Here is a 21869-nt window from a genome sequence, read left to right as displayed (position 1 = left end):
GAAACTGTGCGGCCCACAGGTGGCGGATAAACTAAAATCAGTACCACTCTCGAACAATGTAGTGAAAGACCGAATTGATAAGATGTCAAGTGATTGCGAGCAGCAGCTGTCAGAAAAGCTTAGAAAGGGTCCATTTGCCATACAACTTGATGAAACTACAACTGTCGCAGACGAGGCTGTGCTCATCGTTTATGTGCAATATATCGAAAATGAGGATCTGAAGCAGGACATTCTCATGTCAGTCAACCTTACTACCACCACTCAAGGTGAGGATATTTTTACTGCAGTGGATTCTTACTTCATTCAACATAAATGTAAACCGTTCACCATTAGGGCCTGATTTGAGAGGATGAATACAGGATTTGAATATTGGCCAACATTTTGAAATACATATGGTGCAAGATGAGATTTGTTGATTGAAGGCACAAGTCAAAGAAGCATAGTGGGTCTAATTATGATGCATATGCCTGTGTATAAGCAGTTTGTTATTAAAATGACAAAAAAAAGTATTAAAATTACAAAAAAAAGTATTTTATGGTATTTTATTAGGAGGGGGGTCCAGGAATTTCATCAGAGATGTTTGGGGGTCCCTGGTGGAAAAAAGGTTTGGAACCCCTGATCTAGAGTTTATTTGAAAACGATTCATAAATAGGCCGACAAATATCAACGTTCTGGAATATTCCAGTAAAAGACGATTATCACAGAATGGGCTGTTTTTTACCTCAAAACGTGTTCTTTTCAAAATGCTCTCAAACGGAAATGAAGCGATAAAAAGCCAATCTGCCTTGACAGCACTGACTGGAAAATGATTCTTTGATAAGCGACGGGCAGATTAGACACATAGCCATAATTTAAAACATAGATTAGGCGATATTAATGTTAACATTAGCGCCGATGGTGGCATTCAGGCACTAAGTCGTGCGCCCCCTGGTGGCACTGAAAGTGTTAAGGGTCCATACTGCCAGGTAGACAGGCTCTGGATGTCTCATCTGCTCCGCTAGCTGTGTACCTCTCATCCCTCACTCATCCTCACTCACATGGTCTCTCTCCCCTCACTCATCCTTACTCACATGGTCTCTCTCCCCTCACTCACCTGGTCTTTCTCTCCTCACTTATCCTCTCTCTCTTCACTCATCCTCATTCATCCTCACTCATCCTCCCCAGTGCTTACATGGTCTCTCTCCCCTCACTCATCCTCACTCATCCTCCCCAGCACTCACACAATCTCTCCACCACTAACCATGGCTTATTTTCAATGTCTATTATCCAAAACAACATTAATTAGCTGTTTTGTCATGTTGCCAACACAAATGATTTGTCAGCTGATGGGCTGTAGTTTCACATTAAGTGAATTAGTGGTGTGCACGGGGGGATGGGGGTGTCTACTTTGATGTTTCTGATAGAGACTCTGATAGAGACACACACACATGCACACAGCACTTTAGTGGGTGAGAGATACTAGAATGACACCAATTACAGAAGAGCAATCAGCCAGCATCACCCAGATGGAAGAAATGGCCAGATATAAATGAGAGCACCATGTCATGTTCTATAGCAGGGGTTCCCCTTTTCAGGCCGCGACCCCCAAATAAATATATATTTTTTTATAAATGGAAATGTATGGTTGAAACATGCAAACGTTCAAACGCACACACACTAATAAGCATTGGAGGCTTTTAACCAGAGCCGGACTGGGGAAATCATTCAGGCCAGGAAATATAGTGCAAAATATAGCCCCAGTCAGGCCACTTTTTAAGCAGGGGGTCCCCCACCAGGAAATCTTTTGTTACATGTTGTCTAATGTTGGGGGTTTAGCGGAGGCTTATTTACCCTTTACATGGGTGGATGGGCTGACGACAGGGCTCAGGGCAGGTGTGCATTTTGTGAATCTATGAATTGAAAATGGGGGACCCTGATGTAGACAGGACTAACGTTTTCTCTGGTCTGCAACCCCTTAACAATTGTGTGTATTGGGCTAGCCCATTCTGCAATATGTTAATAGAGTTTTCGTTCATTCATTCATTTATCCCTTCACGGGTGCACACCGCAGTGGAGGTTGTTGCATGGCTGCTAGTGGAGCAGTGAGAGCACGGCCTCGCCAGCGGCTGCGGCGACGCCCCCGGCCAGCGGCCATGTTTCCCCCGCCTGAGATACCCTGGACACAAAGAAAACAGGTGATCACAAGGCCGACAGCCTCAACGGCCCGAGGGATCGGCTATATTAGATGGGCACGCCCTAAAAAAACGTTGCCATCTAGCTGTGTCTAGCACGCTCTCCGGTTACTCCCCCCACTACGCTACGGGACTCAGGGCTCTGATTTGTCCCCTTTGGCTGCGGGCCACGTTCTTCCAGTGAAGCGCAAGAGGCCCCACATTTCGCTTCTCATAGAGACAGGGGCTGACACCCAGTTGCTAGCTAGGCCTGGGTCTGTCTATGAGAATGCTGTGCTGTCAAGCGGCTCCCACACCACACGTCCTGCATTTGTGTTTGGTGAGCCTGGTGTTGTATCTGTCGACGGAGCAGGGTTCCCTGTATCTAAATTTTTTTGTCAGAGGGGGAACTCTAGGCCCAGGAGGTCGCAGCGTGGGTTCCCCCCAGCCCCGCCCTCGCCAGGCCAGGTATTACGTTAGTGCCTCCCCTGTCTGGACTTCCGATCCCGCGGTGGATAGCAGGCACGCGTAATTTGGGTGGTAGTAATATCGCTCAGTGCTATCGGGCAGTGTGGGACCACACGCCATGCATGTCCAGCTGCAGAGCAGGCTGTCCTCAGCAAGCTAAGCCGGGAAGATGCTCAGCGGGGGAGCCTATGTCACCAGGGGTGATGGCCGATCCTCACGTATCAGACCGCCCCTTCTGTCGGGGTCCCCCCCTTGGGTGCGATTGCCTCGTTGGTAGAGTCAGGGTGCGATATCCCGGCTCCGCGGGACACCCTGCTCGCACGGTTGGCGAGACAGGGTTGACAACGCACAGCGGGAGGGACCGGGCCACCTATCTACGATTCCTAGCGGACCAGTGGCAGTTGGCGGCGGGGGCGCTTTGGAATTTTTTACCACGTATGGCTATAGTAGTAGCCATATGTCGGTGTGGATGGAGAGAACGCTGAGGGCGGTGCTTGTGTTACAGTTTACACACCCCCGCCCTCGGTTTTTGGGTTTGGTACAGACTCTGTACCAAACCCAGACAGATTATCAGAGTCCGCGGCAGTGACAGCCCTGGCCGAGGAGATTCGTTCTCTGGCGGCGAAGCAGGCCGTCGTCGAGGTCCCATGGAGGACGCGATGAGCGGCGTTTCATCCCGATATTCTCTGGTGCCCGAGAAATCGTGGGGGGGGGGGGGGGGGGGGGGTGTCAGACCCATACTGGACCTGTCCCATGGAAGGTTCAGAATGTTGACCGTCACCCACCTGTTAAGTGCTGTCAGGTGGGTGGACGAGACTCCCCTCCTCCCTGGCTGGGGCTTACGGGCCCTCAGGGGGTGCATTTGTCGGGGCCACGTGTCCGCTCTGCCCTTTATCTCAGAAGGCAGAGCGAGACGCGAAGCCAGATGATATATAACGTAAGGTTATCCTATAACCCTAGTTATATGAATACTGGCTGAGCGTCTCGCTCTTTAGCGCCCCCTGAGGTCCCTTGGATGTTTTCCGCTTATGGAAATCGAACTGGGAAGGGTGAGGCGTGACCACTTCTGGCGTAATATAGGGGACGCATGGGAGTGGCGTGGTCACGTGCAAGTGGGTGCTTTTGTTTTGTTTCCCAGAGCACACTAGGTGCTGGAGATAGTGTTGTATCTCAGAAGGCAGAGCGAGACACACCAGTATTCAGATAACTAGGGTTATAGGATAACCTTACGTTATGTATAGTTAGAGCGGCGCGGTGGTGTAGTGGTGAACACTGTCGCCTCACTGCTAGAAGGTCCAGGGTTCAATTCCCGCTTGGGGACCAAGTTTCCACGTTGCCAGGTACCCAGTTTGCATGTTCTCCCCGTGCTCGCAAGGGTTTCCCCTCTCGAAAAGATAAAACCCAATGGAAAAACATGCACAACAGATCGCTAACACTGTCTCGTCCCTGACGAAGACGGACAGTTGCACTTGGATTGGTCCCCGAGGCGCGGCCCCATGCTGAAGCCCCTATCTGCTCCCAGCTGCCCATGGGGGGGAAGGACGATGGGATGGGTCAAGCGCAGAGACTCCATTTCATTGGCGACTCAAAGAAAAATTGCATGTGTGTGTGCAATTATCTATTATTATCTATAGTTATGTTCTATAGCAGCCACAGCAATTGTATTTCAATATAGTTTCATTGAAATGAGGAATTATCCTCTGGAATGTAGAGTACTCTGTTTAATAAATTCACTCACTGTTGAATTTTTCATCTCCTGTGTTATATTTGTAATTTGTATTTGTAAATTTGTAATCTTTCTTTTCAGACAGGTATTTTTCCAGACAGGATGAAGGTAGCAAAAGTGATCCCACTTTACAAAGTAGGAGATAAGCACAGCTTCACTAACTATAGACCAGTGTCATTGCTCTCACAGTTCTCGAAAGTGCTTGAAAAACTGTTTTCGCATAAGTTAGATGGTTTTGTGGAAAAGAACAAACTGCTGAGCGAAAGCCAGTATGGCTTTTAGGCAAAACAGATCAACAGCGACTGCCTTAATGAATATTATTGAAGAAATAACAACAGCAACAGATAAAAGGAAATTAACAATAGTTCAGTTTTCAATCCATAATAATTTAACAGAAAAATAAGTACACAACCACATTATTTCAACCTAATAAAACTATGTTTATTGTCATTGTTTTAAGAACACAAGTTGACTTGGTATTGGGTAATACTCACATTTTGAGTAAAAAAAATGGCTTTTAACATGTGCAATGTTCAATGAAATAGAAAAATAAATAATAAAATTAGTTGATTAATCCCACTGGTCACAATGGTGACCGTAATAATGTTTTTGTTATAAGGCTCTGCAAATGTTACTGAATGATGTAGCAATGTATTTCCAGCTAAATTGAAATAATAAACAAATAAAGGGTCTCAATTAAATATGTGGTAGTAAAAAGAACCTGTGGGAAGATTTCAACAAGATAAATGCGACAACAGTGCAAAATATTTCACTATAATATTTCAAAGCAAAAAAAAAAAAAAAAAATGTATTTCTTTTTTTTTGCTGCCCCCTGTGCCTATGAAAATGCCCCCGCGTGCACGCATGCCTAGGGTTGCCTACCCCTGCCTTAGATCATAATATTCTAATTTCTAAATTACGTTCATATGGTGCAGTGGTGCAGTGGCAAATTGACAGTAGGTCAAACGCATGCACAGTTTTTTTTTGGCACAGATTTTATTTTTTTATTTTTTTCCTTGAAATAGAGAAGTTGAAAAAGGTAGCAGGATGTTGCCTATATTGTCATCAGATATGGTTGAAAAACAAACAATGTTTTAAATGTATTGATACAATTTCTTTAATTGAATCAACTTAAACTAGAAAAGTAAATACAAACTAAATTAACAATGTAAGTTACATTGGCTGCGGTTACATGGTGACTTTTAATTCCGAATTATAACTTCGGAATCAAATCATTCGGATGTAAAAAAAAATCATGCGAGTTTACATGTCAAATCTTAATTCCGACAAGGTGTTTACATGAAAGTCACTGTCTAATCGGGAGTTTTCGAGTCATCGTAAGGTTTGGGGCTGGGAAGGCTTCTGATAAACAGCCTAAACGTAAACGTCATTACGTTTACCGGAAGTAAACAAACAGCTGCGACCGGTATTCTCAGCTACTGTGCTAGCGTACCAAACAACATTAACCAGACTCTCGGTGTGTCTATTCTGCTAACGTTAAAGGCCTCTACATGCTACAGCAACTTCAAAGCAACTGCACCACAACATCGACAAAGCAAAGGTGTTGCAGACACTCTGCCTTTATGCTTCTGCAACATCGACGCACAGCCTATGTAACATTGTACCCCGTATGTAGCAACCCATTGATAACAAGCAGACAAATAAGCATAATTTTTACTTCCGGGCGGGGGGTTTCAAAATAAAAGAGCGACGTCTAAAAGCACCGTAAATACGTTTATTCTTTACAATATCTAACGTTACACGAACCTAAACTAATCTAAAGTTAGTTTAGGTTTGTGTTAACGTTAGATAATGTACAAAATAAACGTATTTACGGTGCTTTTAGACGTCGCTCTTTTATTTTGAAATCCCCCGACGGAAGTATTATAGTGTCTGTTGCTAGCAGCTTAACTTTTGCCGGCCGGTTCTGTGCTTTTTCTAGCTAACGTAACGTCATTAGTTTCCAAAGGAGAGGAGAGAAAGACTGCGGCTCACATGCAGCTCAAACTACCTGTTGGAATAAATTAATTGATTAATGTTTAACTTGTCCCTGTGTGTGTCCAGTCATTTCGACTAGCAAATGTTGTATTTAACGTTACCTCAGGATACCATTGTATTTAGTTGGTTAGCTATGTAGCTAATGTGGATAGAATTTTGTATAGCATCAATACTAGCTGGCTGGCTACAGCTTTATTTACTAAATTATGGAGGCTTTTTAATCGTCAAGGTAAGAGAGGATTTGTCATGATCAACTGAAGGCCTATGCTATGGAACAATATGTGCCCCTGTTCGCGATCATCTATGTGTACTGTAGCCTATGCTATGCGCGATCATGCGCCGCCGCAGAAAGACCGGGGGGAACTAATTCCGAAAAATGCGTGAAAAGCATTTACATGGACAGAAAAAGCTTTAATTCGGAATGATAAACGGAATAAACCGGCCACTTACATCGGAATGGATTTTATTTCGGAATGGCCATTTTCATTCGGAATTAAGTATTTTCAGATGTTTACATGATAACTTTAAATAGGATTTAACGTTAATTCCGAATGAAAAGGGGAATAAACTGTCCATGTAAACGCAGCCATTGTTAATTTAGTTTGTATTTACTTTTAGTTTAAGTTAATTCAATTAAAGAAATTGTTTTACACACAAACACAAAAGCAAACTTAAAATAATCAGACAACTTGTGTTTACTTGGTTCTTTATTTTGAGAAGGGGAAAAAGTACACATCACTTAAATTTGTTCAATGTAATTTGTTTCACAACAGTGGTTTCAAAACAGTTTCAAGTTTCTTTAATAGTTGTCATACAGAAGTACAGAATACTTTTATACAAAATGCTTCATACTGTTATGCTCCAGAGACTGTGCTAGACAAGATAAGTATGAAATAAAATAAAGTAGCATGTAAAAAGAAGTAAAAATAGAGGTCCCAGTGTTCAGTATAGACATATGTACAATGTTTGATGCAGACTAGAAGTAGCCTATGATTTGGTTTTGCTATCCTCGTTCTCGTCCTCAGCTGAGCGATGGCCTCTCAGCCAAGTTGCAACATATGTTGTTGAATCCCAGAACTCTGGAGGTGGCCCGTTGATCTTAATGAACATCAAAGATGCTACCCGTGAAATCATTAACCGTGTGCGTGTTGGGGTGATAATTTGATTCATGGCACTGAATCCCCTTTCACATTCTGCAGTGCTACATGGAATTACTTTTGTGCAATTCAATAAAGGCCTAAGCTCATCGGGTATCATTTCTCCATTGCTCTCAATAAAGTCCCTGAATCCATCAATGCAAGTTAACATTCCATGGCAATGACAGACACAGCCCATCGTTCACACCAAACCTGATGAGGGGCAGGGATTCAATGTGAAACGCCCTACCCAAAGCTGTAAAGGAATGTGAATCACTATTCAAAAACACTCAAAACCCAGTTGTACAATAAATGACCAAGTATGGCTTTGTCAGTATTCCAATGCACAGTGTGCCCCCCCCCCAATGTACAGCCCCCCACCCACCCAACCTCCTCCAATGTACAGTTTCTACATCAAATGTATATACACTCTTTTTCTGGACACTTTTTGTATCACAAACAGTACTGTATTTGCAAATCTGATATGTCATAAATGTATAGATGTAGCAGTACTGTCTATCTGTATGTCATGTATGTCATATGTATGTTATGATGAATTGAAAATGGGGGACCCTGATGTAAACAAGAAGAAAGTCTTTCTCTGGTCTGCATCCCCTTAACAATTGTATGTATTGAGCTGTACTGTACTGTACCCATTCTGCAATCTGTTAATACACTTTTCAATCAATCAATCAATAATATTGTTCATAGCAGCTAGCCTATCTCAGACTGTTAGTTAAAGCTGTTGATAAAAAGTGCACTGACTTGTGTGCTGTTTGGGAACAGTTGACAATGTTTATGTAAAGACAGTAAGGGTTTTCATCAGCTCACCTGAATATTTGAATGACCACATCAAACAAGAGGTGGACGCAGGCAAATACTGCGGCATGGTCATGCTGGACCTACAAAAGGCCTTTGACACGGTCAATCACTCCATTCTGATTGACAAGCTAAAAGCAATTGGTTTTGATAGTCTATCAGTGAGCTGGATGCAATCCTACCTTGAGGGGAGGGAACAGATGGTGGAGGTAAACGGTACCCTATCCCCCCCCCTCACAGTGAGCTGTGGTGTTCCACAAGGAAGCATACTAGGACCGCTACTGTTCCTAATTTATGCAAATGACATGTCGTCAGCTTGTGACTGCAACTTGTTCCTGTTTGCGGACGACTCAGCCCTGCTGGTCTCTGACAAGAACAAGTTACAGGTTGAAAAAACCCTCAGCTCGGAACTAGGCAGAATCTGCATATGGCTCGCTGATAACAAACTATCATTACACATGGGCAAAACAGAGTCCATTCTCTTCGGTTCAAATAACAAACTCAGCAAGACCGACGGCTTCTCAGTTACAGTGGGTGACAATATTGTCACAAGGAAAGATGAAATTACCTACCTGGGTTCCATCCTAGAGGCTAATCTCTCCTGTGACAAAATGGCATCCAATGTAATAAAAAAAGTCAACCAACGAACTCGATTCTTGTACCGGATCTCCTCTCTGGTAAACAAGAACACCCTGAAGACTCTGGCAGGAGCACTCATTCAGGGGTACTACGACTATGCTTGCACCTCATGGTACCAAAGCACCTCAAAGGCGCTAAAAACAAAATTACAAACATCTCAAAACAAACTGGTCAGACTACTGCTTGACCTTACTCCTAGAACCCACCTCACCCCTGCCCACTTCGACAACCTAGGATGGCTTAGAGTAGACGACAGAGTACAACAACTTGCAATGGGCCTGGTCTACAAGATACACTACACGACCAAGGTACCCATGTACATGTCAAAATACTTCCCAAAGGTCAGTGAATACCACGATCACAACACCAGAGGGAGCTCCACAAATCATGTTAAACCCAGATTCGGCTCAAATAAGGGACTAAACACGTTTCGCAATTATGCCACATCAATGTGGAACGCCCTACCCAAAGCTGTAAAGGAATGTGGATCACTACCCACTTTCAAAACCTCTCTCAAGGGACACCTACGGGAGACTGCAATTCAACACTGGCCCCTGTAAATATCCTAACCCAACCCCCTCCAATGTACAGTCATTTACCTAGTATGGTTTTGTCAATAGTTCAATGTACAATTGTGTTTGTTTGTACAGTGTCTCCTCCCCCCCCCCCCTCAATGTACAGTGTTACTTGTTTATACAGTGTGCCCCCCCCCCCCCCCCCCCAACCACCTCCAATGTAAATTACCCAGTATGGTTGTCAATATCCCAATGTACCCAACCCCCCCCACCCAACCTCCTCCAATGTACAGTTTCTACGTCAAATGTATATACTCCCTTTTCTTGACTCCTTCTGTATCACAAACAGTACTGTATTTGCAAATCTGGTATGTCATAAATGTATAGATGTAGCAGTACTGACTATCTGTATGTCATGTATGTCATATATGTCTATATGAATTGAAAATGGGGGACCCTGATGGAAACAAGACAAACGTCTTTCTCAGGTCTGCATCCCCTTAACAATTGTATGTATTGAGCCGTACTGTATTGTACCCATTCTGCAATCTGTTAAATAAAGTTTTCATTCATTCATTCATTCATGTGTTCTCAAGTTAGTATTGGACGTGTGGGACGTCGAGAGCAGCTTCGTTTTTGGTTGACACAATAAACACCTAAACACATATGTTTTAGGCGTTTTTTCAGTCAAACTCATAAACGTGTCCAGGTAGGGCCATGGAGATGCAGTGTTGTTATTGTTGTTGACATCATCTTCATCAATGCCATCAGTGGAAACATCAAATCCCTCTGCCATTATTTCGCGCTGACTGGTTCTGTTATTGTAAATTGCATGATCCATTCATTCTCATTCAGTGGTCTGCGTTTCGATTTTCACTTCCTGGTTTGCGGCTTGGAGTCCCGCCCTATCCTGCCTCTGATTGGCCTACCCGTAAAGTTTTGGCCTACCATACCCAATCGTGAGTCGTCACTCATATCTAAACAAACCAACCAATCATAGTGGGTTTTTTACGGGGAGTTTTTTTTTCTCCTCGCAGATCTTCTAGTCTAGACTCTTTCTCCCGAAAGTAGCGTGTAACGTTTTTGTGTGCGTGACTGCGCGTACACGCGGGAACATATCCGTGCGCGATTGCGCGTACTTCAGCCTCAGTGACTGAGGTAAAACGCCGTTTTACCGCGGTTGACCAGCACTGCACCACTGATATGGTGTGAGAGGAATGGTTCTAGAATGGTTGAGTAGTTATATGCCGTATTAGCTATCGCGTTCCGCTCTGAGCCCTATGAGATATTCTATATTCTATGATACCTATTGTATCCCCTCACGAACAAAGATTACATGCACCCCACCTGTATGGGGCTCCGCCCCCATGGTGGCACCGCCCATATAGCAGTGACGGTAGTCACCACACACCCTTCCTCTATTTTCGTCCCAGCGTACTCGGATGCGTGCACCATACGATAAACTAGTAGGATGAAAAGATTAGATTTATAATGTTGGAAGCTTACCGGAGGTTGCTGGCCCCTGGCATCTTCGACGCATGTTTTCGGCGACACGACGGGCCTGTGTTGATGTTCCTCGTTTGATGACAGCACATCGAGGTTCAGCTGTACAAGGCTGGCTGTCGGGCCAGCTTGTACTCAGGTAGGCCCTGTGTCTTCAGGCATGGGTATTAGTGTTAGTAATGCTGGTTTGTTTTGTTAACACAACCATGTTGTGTGTTGGCGCCGGGGGCAGGATGGTTTGGTGAACGTTCTCTGCAGGGAACGGTTTCCAAGCTGTCTTGGGCGTGCTGCTAAAACATCTAAAGCTATGCTACATGATATCGCTACTGCCGCATGCTATTACTACTGCTAATTGCTATGCTGTTTTAATGTCTCCGCCGTGAGATGTTGTCACTCTCCCGCCTCTTGCCCGGTTCATCAATGAAGGTCAGTCGGTAGCTGTTGTGGGTTTTTTTGAGTTCTATTTACCTTTTTCGGGTAAATGGGTTGACAACGGGGTAGGTCGTGGCTAGGTTCCTAGCCAGGTATTTTACCTTGTGTTCCGGCGGGGTTTGTTGAACGGTGTTCCCATCTGGGTTGGCGTCGGGTAGTGGGGCTATGGGTCCAGCCGACATGATAAACATGTTGCGTGTCTGTGCACAGGCAATTGTTGTCTTGGGTCCCACATTGCCTGGCGTTAGGCTGCAGTAGTATAAGGGCAGGGCCGCCTGGGAGAAATGTGAGGCCCTGTGCGTTTTTAGACGCGAGGCCCCCCACCTCCTGGGGCGGCCCTGTGTAGGGGGCTATTGTTTTGTTTTGTCACTCTGCTATGAGAAGGTCTGTCTTGCTACAGCTTTCTCTCCTCTCAAACCATTCATACTGACGGTCAATCGGTATACTGGGGGAGTAGTGCGGGGGGGGGGCTTTGTTTACCTTTTTTGGTAAATGGGCTAAACTAGGGCTGGTGTTCTGTTGTGAATATTTTGAATGAAGACGGGTCTGGTCCGTCTCCCCTTAAACTTTGTGTGTATGGGTTTGCTCATTCTACAGTTTTTTGTGGTTTAGCTCTTTTATTCATTTAACCCTTTCATGGTGCACACCACAGTGGAGGGTGCTGTTTGCAATCACCACTGGTGCTCCATGTTAACATCAGTCCTTTGTTTTTGATATATTGAAACAATGCCCCGCCCGGCCGACACCATGGGTGGGTCGGCCTGGCGAGTGGCTGGTGGGCTGTTAAGGCTTGTACCGCCACGGTATGGAATTGGCAACGATTAGAACTGTGTTCGAATTGCTGTTTTTTTTCTATTAAAAAAATGGTGTCTGGTGGAGGGGCCTTGAGGGCCAGCCGACGTCGACACATCGCGCGAGGTTGTTGACGTTATTAGCTTTGACCCAGCCGCAAGCTATAACCGCTCAGGGTTCCCCTCTCCGCAGGGGATTTTGGTCTTCTGCTGGAGCGCGGGCGGTATTGTCCTAGGCCCTACACCGCCTCACACCGCGCAGCCAGAAGAAGAGAGAGCACGGCCTCGTCAGCGGCCATGTAGGATGGGTTCGGCTTGAACAAACAAGCCGTCACCGTCCTGCCGCGAGCAGCCCGCTCTCTGATCACTCCCTTCCCCAACACCAGCGGAAGAAGTGGGCTCTGATTGTTTCCTTTGGCTGCGGGCCGCGTGCCTTCGTTGATGCGCGGGCAGCCCCCCTTTTCGCTTCTCATGGGGACAGGGGCTGACACCCAGTTGATGGCTGAGCCTGGGTCTGTCCGTGAGAATGTTGTGCTGTCAAGCGGCTCCCACACCTTGAACTGTGTTGGTTGAGCCTGGTGTTACGTCTGTCAACTTAAGTGTTGTCAGCAGGGGGGCTCGAAACCTTTTGAGGCACACAGTGCGGGCTTCCCCGGCCTCGCCTTCGCCAGGCCAGGTATCATGTTGGTGCCTCCCACTCCTGAAATATTGGCAAGTGGTCGCAGCTCACATGGTTTGGGGTGGTAGTAATATCACTGCAGGGCTACGGTGTGTAGGAACCCATGGGGGCCTTACACCTTGCATGTCCGGCTGCAGAACAACTCCTTCAGCATGTTCTGGAGGGGTGTTCAGTGGGGGGGCTTTTTTCATCGGAAGCCCCCCGTATCAGATCGGCCCTTTCTGTCGGGGTTCCCCCTTGGGTGCGATTGCCTCGTGGGTGTGTCAGGGTCAGGTGTTCCGACACGGAACGCGCTCCTCGCACGGTTCCGGGGTTGTCTACGCACAGCGGGGGGACCGGGCCAACTATCTACAGTTCCTGGCGGACCTGCGCCACGTGACGGCGAGTGCGTTGGGAGTGTCGTCACATATGACTACGGCAGTACCATATGTCGAGGTAGATGGAGAGAACGGTGAGGCGGGGACTTGTGTTTACACAACCCCACCCGTTTTCAGGTTTGGTACAGACCCTGTTGTCGGGGTCTCCAGCAGGGACAGCTCTGGTCAACGAGATCCAATCTCTGTGGACGAAGCAAGCCATCGTCGTGGCGTTCTCCTCCCGGTGTTCTCAGCCCGAGAAGTCGGGAGGGAGGGGTGTAAGACCCAGGCTGGACCTGTCCCATGGGAAGGTTCAGCATTTTTTGGATCGTCTCCTACCTGTTGAACACTGTCAGGTGGGGGTCTGGTTCTCCTCCATAGACCTGTAGGATGCGTATGCGCATCCCCGATCTTCCATCCTAGGGCTTACCTACGCTTCCTTTGCAGGGTTAGCGTATGAGTACCAGAGGCTGCCGTTCGGTTTTCTCTGGCTCCCCGCATCTTCACCAAGTGCGTGGAGGCCGCACTGGGGCCTCTGCGTCATCCGGGGTTACGGAGTGTTCTGCCCTGATGACGTTCTGGTCCTTCGCGGTCAAGGTGGATCGTCAGGTCTCATACCAGGCAGGTCTCTACCAGCCTGGGGTTGCTGTAGACTGGATGTAGAGTATTCCTCTTCCCAGTCAACGGTTGGAGGGCTATGGGCATCCATCTCAGAGCGTGTTGTCAACACGCTCGGGAGGTTCCGTCCTAGGACGGTTACGGCGCTGTCTCACGTCGCGTTTTCACCGACGCCTCCCTCGCTGGTGATGCGTCGGGCCAACGCAGTAGGGGGCAGCTGGCAAACCATGCTGCCCGGTCTGCGCTACGTTCAATGTGTTGGTGTTGAAAGCGGTCCTTCTGGTCCACAAATGGTGTTGATCAGGACGGACGATACGACGTCAGTGTCGTGTATCGACAGACAGGGAGGAGTACGCTCCCCCTGTCTGCACCAGGCGGCGGGCGGCTGGCTATGGGCGTCCTCCATCTGCGCGGCCTGAGGGCTCCCCACATCCCCGGCAGGGAGAATGTGGGTGCAGGTGTACTGTCGCGGGGCGGCCCTCATCCTGACGGGTGAGGATTGCGTCTGGACATGGCCAGGCAGGTCTGGGACCGATGCCGTGCCGCCAGGGATTCTTCCCCATACATCTGTTAGGTCAGTTGTTGGGACGGGTACGTTGAGGGGCGCAGGTTCTTGATCCTGATGGTGTTACCATCTGGAATGCGCATGCTCCCTCCACTGTCGCGCTTACGCGGGCAGATGACGTATGTTCCAAGTGTGGTGTAAGGCGGGGGGCCGGGACTCAGTCTCCTGCCCCCTGGATGCTGTCCTTGGTTACCTCCAGTCTCTCCTTGATAGACTGTCGGCTTCGACGGTGAGGGTATATGCAGCAGCTATATCCTCCTATCATGAGGGGTTTGAGGGGATGTCTTGTTCAGCCACCCTCTTGTGAAGCGTTCCTGCTTGGCGCTCCGCTTGCGCGGGCAGATGACGTGTGTTCCAAGTGTGGTGTAAGGCGGGGGGCCGGGACTCAGTCTCCTGCCCCCTGGATGCTGTCCTTAGTTACCTCCAGTCTCTCCTTGATAGACTGTCGGCTTCGACGGTGAGGGTATATGCAGCAGCTATATCCTCCTATCATGAGGGGTTTGAGGGGATGTCTTGTTCAGCCACCCTCTTGTGAAGCATTTCCTGCTTGGCGCTCGACGCGTTAAGCCGGTGCAACGCTCCTTGGCTCCGACTTGGGATCTTCAATTGGTCTTCGGTCGGTTGTCCTTGGCCCCGTTTGAGCCGCTCGAGCAGGCGCCGTTGGGACGGCTGTCCTTCAAGACCGCGTTCCTTCTGGCTGTCACTTCCGCTAAACGCGTAGGTGAGCTCTGTGCTCTCTCGGTACGTCCAGAGTGCCTGTCTTTTCGGACCGATTGCGGTGTCACTCTGCGACCTAATCCTGCTTTCGTGCCTAAGAATATCCGGAGTTCCTTCCGCTCCCGGGATATTGTGGTTCAGGCGTTTCGTCCTCCTCCTCACACTAGTGAGTTAGTTGCGGGCCTTCACCTGTCATGTCCAGTCCGTGCTTGGGGATTTACCTCAGCCGTACTCAGGATTTCAGGGTTACCGACCAGCTTTTTGTCTGTTACGGTGGGGCTCGTGCTGGTAAGGCACTGTCGGAGCAGCGCCTGTCCCATTGGTTGTGCGAGGGTGTTACCCTCTGCTACACATTGGCTGGGCAGGATCCCCCTGGGGGCGTCAGGGCGCACTCCACTCGTGGGGTGGCTGCCTCTGCCGCTCTCCTGGGTGGGGCCTCGGTGGAGGCCATCTGTGCTGCAGCTTCATGGTCCTCCCCGGGCTCCTTTGTAAGGTTTTTCCTCATGGACATGACCGGGGGTTCTGTCTCCCAGGCGGTTCTGGGGTCTGTGGCCTTCCCTGCTTCCCGTCCTTTGGTCGGGTAGCAGGAGTGTATGGGTATGGGCCACAGTGTGTTGAGTCACACGTGGTTCCGCCTGTACGGTGTGTTCAAGGGGTTCTAGTTTCCCTCTTGTTCGCATTCAGGTGGAGTTGACTGCGCCCCCCCTTCATTAGGGAGGATGGGGTGACAGGGCTCCCCGCACCCCTTGATGTGGGCTTACGGGTCCTCAGGGGGTACATTTGTCGGGCTTCGCGTCCGCTCTTCCCCATATCTCATAGGGCTCAGAGCGGAACGCGATAGCTAATACGGCATATAACGGTAGGTTATGTAGATAACCTAGTTATATTAGTATTGGCTGAGCGTTCCGCTCTGCGCGGCCCTGAGTTCCCTCTTGAGGAATCTTTTTCCTGGGACGGGTTTTTGGCGAGGAAGGGTGTGTGGTGACTACCGTCACTGCTATATGGGCGGTGCCACCATGGGGGCGGAGCCCCATACAGGTGGGGTGCATGTAATCTTTGTTCGTGAGGGGATACAATAGGTATCATAGAATATAGAATATCTCATAGGGCTCAGAGCGGAACGCTCAGCCAATACTAATATAACTAGGTTATCTACATAACCTACCGTTATCTCCACAATAGGCAACAATATGTGCAGTTGGCAGATGTCAAATCTGAGCTAATGAAAATTGAATGTGGGGTACCGCAAGGTTCGGTTTTGGGGCCCAAACTCTTTCTTTTATATATTAATGATATTTGTGATGTTTCAAAACTATTACAGTTTGTCTTGTTTGCTGATGATACCAAATTTTTTTGCTCTGGAAATAATTTAAAAGAACTAGCTGAATATATTGTGTATGAAATGACAAAGCTAAAGAAATGGTTTGATGTAAATAAGCTATCACTGAATCTGAAAAAAAAAAAATTATGATTTTTGGCAATCGAAAACTAGATGAAAATATAGTACTGACCATAGATGGAGTTGATATAGAGAGAGTTAATGAATTTAATTTTCTTGGTGTGATTATGGATGATAAATTAACATGGAAATTGCACATAGCACACGTTAAAAAAAATATGTCCAAGAGTATTTTTGTTATGAATAAAGTAAAGGATGTGTTAGAGTATGAGGCAATGAGAACACTCTACTGTTCACTCATCTCACCTTATATCAGTTATTGTGTTGAAGTATGGGGGAATACTTATGGGACAAATATAAAACCACTACTACAAATACTACAGAAGAGGGCTGTAAGAATCACACATAAAGTGAGTTATCGAGAACACACAAATACATTATTTATTAAATCTAGAATAATTTAACTTGAAGACATGGTTAAGTTTCAAACAATGTTAATTATGTTTAGGGCAAGAAATAATACACTGCCAGAAAAACTACAAAATCTTTTTCATTTAGAAAGTGAGTTTAGTAGGAGAAAATACAATTTTAAACATCAGTTTGCACGTACCACACTTAAACAGATGTGTCCTTCAGTTATTGGTGTAAAGTTGTGGAATTCTCTCCATAGCGAGCTTAAGGGATGTAATAGTGTTTATCAATTCAAAAGAAATTATAAAAAAAAAAATGTAGTCAGTATGAAAATCAAAATTTGTGATCTGAATAGTGAGATATTTTCTTTTTTTTTCTCTTTCTTTTATTCTTTATTCTTTATTATTATTATTATTATTATTATTATTATTATTATTATTATTATTATTATTATTATTATTATTATTATTATTATTATTATTATTATTATTATTATTATTATTATTATTATTATTATTATTATTATTATTATTATTATTATTATTATTATTATTATTATTATTTAATTTTTTCTTGTTTAACTGTGGATTGTGTGTTTCTTATATAATGGTATAAATTATTATTTGTGTAAATTAGGTTGTACGCCGACCATTAAGTAAATACTTGTTTAGTTTAGGAATAAGGGGCAGGTAACTATAAGATGTATTCTTCTTAAGGGGCGTAGTGGGCAAGGCGCTCGCCACGAATGACGGAGACGCTGGGCTTGCCTGTTCGAGCCCAGCGCTCCACATTGCTTTCAGTTTAGCTGGTCGTTCATACTAATACACATTGGCCGTATTAGGGGGTGGGAAACTGATGGGTGGGGATCGGGCGTTGTGGACAGCGACTCCTACAGGTCGGTTGGTGCGCCTGCGCAGTAGAATCAGGAAGTGTCGGGGGCAGCGTGAGCCTCCCATGCGTTACTCCTCGCCACTGAGAGATCGAGCTGCGCAGGTGAAAAGATGCGACTGCTGTTACCTCAAGTACCGGAGGGGACTTGTGCTATGTATGACTTAGTCCACATTGCAGCCGGCTTGTGGGAGGCATGAAACAGTGTTCGTGACAGGGGAGGGTTGAATTGGATGATACGAAATTGGGATGGGAGAAAATATAGAAAATGGGAGAAAAAGTGGATAAAAAAATTTTTTATTCTTCTTCCTGCTCCTTTTGTCCATGGAATGATATTTATGATTGTGTAATGAAGAAACTCTGATTGTATGATTCCATGTGGCAAATAAAAAACTCTGACCTCTGAACTCCTTGGGAAGAGAGAGGGGAATTGAAACACAATATAAGTGTGGTTGTCCACCTTTTTGCCCTCAAGGCTCCTCTGTGTCCACAGTATTATTCCAGATCCCTGTCTGTCTGGAGACGTGATAACCTGTCTGTCTATACACCCTCCCCCTCAGGAGACATGATAACCTGTCTGTCTGGGCACGTGATAACCTGTCTGTACCCCCTCCTCCCCCCCCCCCACACACACATACATACAAGATACATGATAACCTGTCTGTCTGGAGACATGATAACCTGTCTGTCTAGAGACATGATAACCTGTCTGTCTGGAGACATGATAACCTGTCTGTCTGGAGACATGATAACCTGTCTGTCTGGAGACATGATATCCTGTCTGTCTGGAGACATGATAACCTGTCTGTCTGGAGACATGATAACCTGTCTGTCTGGAGACATGATAACCTGTCTGTCTGGAGACATGATAACCTGTCTGTCTGGAGACATGATATCCTGTCTGTCTGGAGACATGATAACCTGTCTGTCTGGAGACATGATAACCTGTCTGTCTGGAGACATGATAACCTGTCTGTCTGGAGACATGATATCCTGTCTGTCTGGAGACATGATAACGTTAGGTTATGTCTATAACCAAGTTCTATGAGTTATGGTGACGCTCAGCATCATACTTGCACTGTACTTCACTTCGTGCACGTGCACTGAATAAAAAATTCCACCATGTACCTTTACATCCCAACATTTGTCTGGCCACACCCCCATCCGCTTACCTTCATAAGCAGGTGTGTGGTCACCTACTCGCCTCCTTCCCAAACTTTCACCACAAGGCGAGATCAAGGGCCGCAGCGGCGTCTGATGCGTCACCATAACTCATAGAACTTGGTTATAGACATAACCTAACGTTCTATTTCGTTATGGATCTCGCTCAGCATCATACTTGCACAAGGGAGGCTGAGCGAGAGCCATAGCCCGACAAATGTACCCCGCTGAGGCCCCCCACAACCATCAGATCGGGGAGGACTGAGCCCCCCGACCCTCCCTAATGGAGGATACCCTCCCTATTGGAGGCTTGCGGGAGGGAGACGGATCCGACCGTGCAAAGAGGCACTCAAGCAACTCAATGCACAGGGTGAGCAGACCGTGGCTTGACCCCACGACTACACACACGCACAACCCGCATGCCACCCGGGAACGAACGGAAGGAACAACCTCGTTACTGCCCCCAGAATCACGGGGTCAAGAGCAAACCCAACCCCGTGGCAAGGCCGTAGCAGCGGAGCGCGAAGGAAGACCCAGACCCACTGAAGGGACTGGATCCCCTGGAAAACGGGGGCCCGGAGAGGTCAATGACGCCAGGCATCAAGACCCCACCAGGTGGTCACTTAGTGACACCGCCCCCCACATCGCCAGCGTATTCGGATAAGGCCCCTCCAAGAGCGGGCCCTTTCCCCCCAATAGCACACCGCCTGGCACACTGACCCTGCAGAACAGGCAGTCAGCATGGCCGTAAGCACACAAAAAAGGTCAACCAACGGAAGCAGGCAGCGCACCGGGGAAACCATGCAACAGGCTGTAACCTGAGCCTGGAGCACTGCGGACGAGACAGGCGCCAAAGGAGTCAGCTGAAAACAGCCGCCCCGGCGGAAGGGGCGTATGCTGGCGTTGTTGATCACCATGACAAAGCCTCCATTAAAAAAAACCCACCCAGAGGGGTTGAGGCAGAGAAGGCTGACATGATTGGCAGACGTCATGAATGTGCAGGGGCACACTCAACCGGGTAACCCGGGAGTTGACTCTGCTCCAACACACCAGGGAATCAACCACCCTGTTGTTACCAGATGCGGTGGTTGTTCCTATAACCCCTCAAGAAAAAAGGGTTATCCCAGGTCTACGGTATCAACGAAACTTTACTTCGGACCGGACCCGGCGGCTCGGGACGCACACAGGTTTACTAGAGGAGGTCCAGAAGACCACCCCGACAGCCCTCCCTCCGCCATGCGTGAGAGAGGAGCGAAGAAAAAGAGAACCAGCCCATTATGATAGTGCCAGGTACAAAAGAGTACCCAACAAGGGTCTCTATAACGCCTAACCTTGTGACACCCCAGGCCGACCCGGCATTTTTACCCCCGAAAAAGCCCAAGTCCCTCAGGGTACCAGAACAGCAGATCTGCATCCCCGGCGGACAAACGGGTTAACTGACCTGGACCAGTGCGACCAGAACCAGTCCCGTGCCCTAACCACACCGACATGCCTACTCCAGGAGAAGGGGCAGATATGCGTGTTGATCTAAAACATGACCAGAAGGGCCAGTGCGAACCGCGCTCGGTGGCCCACCCCAAGGGCGTGAGACCCCTCTACATATGTTCAGATCCATTCCGTTGTCATCCCCCAGATATGAACGAGAATCCATCGAGAACCAATAACAGGTTGTGGAAGAGGAAAAAACCTCCATCCCAGTTGCTTTATAAAAACGCTGTTTTAACCACAAGCAACCAAGGCGTACTAGCTACCCGCATGATCCTTAACAGAACACCCCGAGCTAGCACTAAGCGTGCGTCGGGGCACAACCACATCAATAAAAAGGCTATTTAGACCTTTCAGTGAATCCCCAAGGCGCCCAGGGGAAACGACAAGAGGGGTGTGGCGCTTCCTATACTCCAACTCTTTTTATTAAAAAAGAAGGAAGCACCAACAGACATGAATCCCATTTTACACAGCCGAGGGTAAAAACTGTTTACATTTTTACATCCAGTCACCCCTATCACAGAGGACTTAGACCGAAATTCCCCAGAGAGCCTTCCCACGTGAGTCGTAGAATGAAAAAGCCATGGTAACTACGAGTCATGTGACCAACTGACTCAAGTTACACATAAAATCGAGCGTAGTGGACCCGTAAGTCCTACGCTCTATCCCGACACTTTGACACAACAGATCGTACGTAAAGATCTAACTCACGGAAGCCATCGTCATAGCAACGTGCGTAGTGACGTATGCCATGACGGGGGGAAACCCAACACTCAACGCCTGTTTTTAATAGGAGCGGAGTCAGGGCAACCCTTTCCCCCCCCCCCTCCCTACCAAGGCGCCTAACGGCTTGGCCCCGACTGGCCTAACAGGAGATGAGAAAACCCCCCTGACCAATCAGAAGTGGGAAGGAGGGGTTTATTCGGCACCCCCTCAAAAACCCTTCCCCCTACACACAATAACAACTGTAGCATATGAAACCTTTGGTAGAATGCTAATGAACAGCTCAAGCTAATACAATGCACGCTACCCACAGATAACTGTGAACAGGGTTTACAACAAAACCAAGTCGCGTGTGTGTGTGAATCCTACACCCGCATTCCATGTTGTACATAGAAAAAACACTGATAGAGAGAGCGAACGGCTGGGCCGTGGAACGTGTGTATACGAGCATTACTGCAACTAACACAACAGTGTTGTAGCTCAACATTACTTCTTGTGTAAGCAACAGACCATAGCCTCTACCTGCATGTGGAGTGTCAGGCCGAGGTAGAAACCTTTCTATAACCGAGTGTAGGCTGCAGACCTTGCTTAAGCTCATAACCCTTCTATCAATGTATACTAGTGAAGATTCACACTTTGCAACCTCATCATATGTTTTGGTGAAGAAACACACAGTTTGTTAACAAAAAA

At 47.2% G+C, this 21869-nt stretch overlaps 1 protein-coding gene across 1 annotated transcript in view; it reads right to left on the bottom strand.

Moving 5' to 3' along the window:
- The window catches only part of tbkbp1 (TBK1 binding protein 1), a gene marked incomplete at both ends in the record, with an annotated part of 144461 nt that overhangs the window by 79482 nt on the left and 43110 nt on the right, over positions 1-21869 (bottom strand). The gene's annotated exons all lie outside the window — the stretch shown is intronic.

Source organism: Notolepis coatsorum (assembly GCF_963971535.1).
Source record: "Notolepis coatsorum genome assembly, chromosome: 10".
Classification (NCBI taxonomy): domain Eukaryota; kingdom Metazoa; phylum Chordata; class Actinopteri; order Aulopiformes; family Paralepididae; genus Notolepis; species Notolepis coatsorum.
The sequence above is the reverse complement of the archived record's forward strand: the minus strand, read 5'-3'. Positions and strand labels throughout refer to the sequence as shown.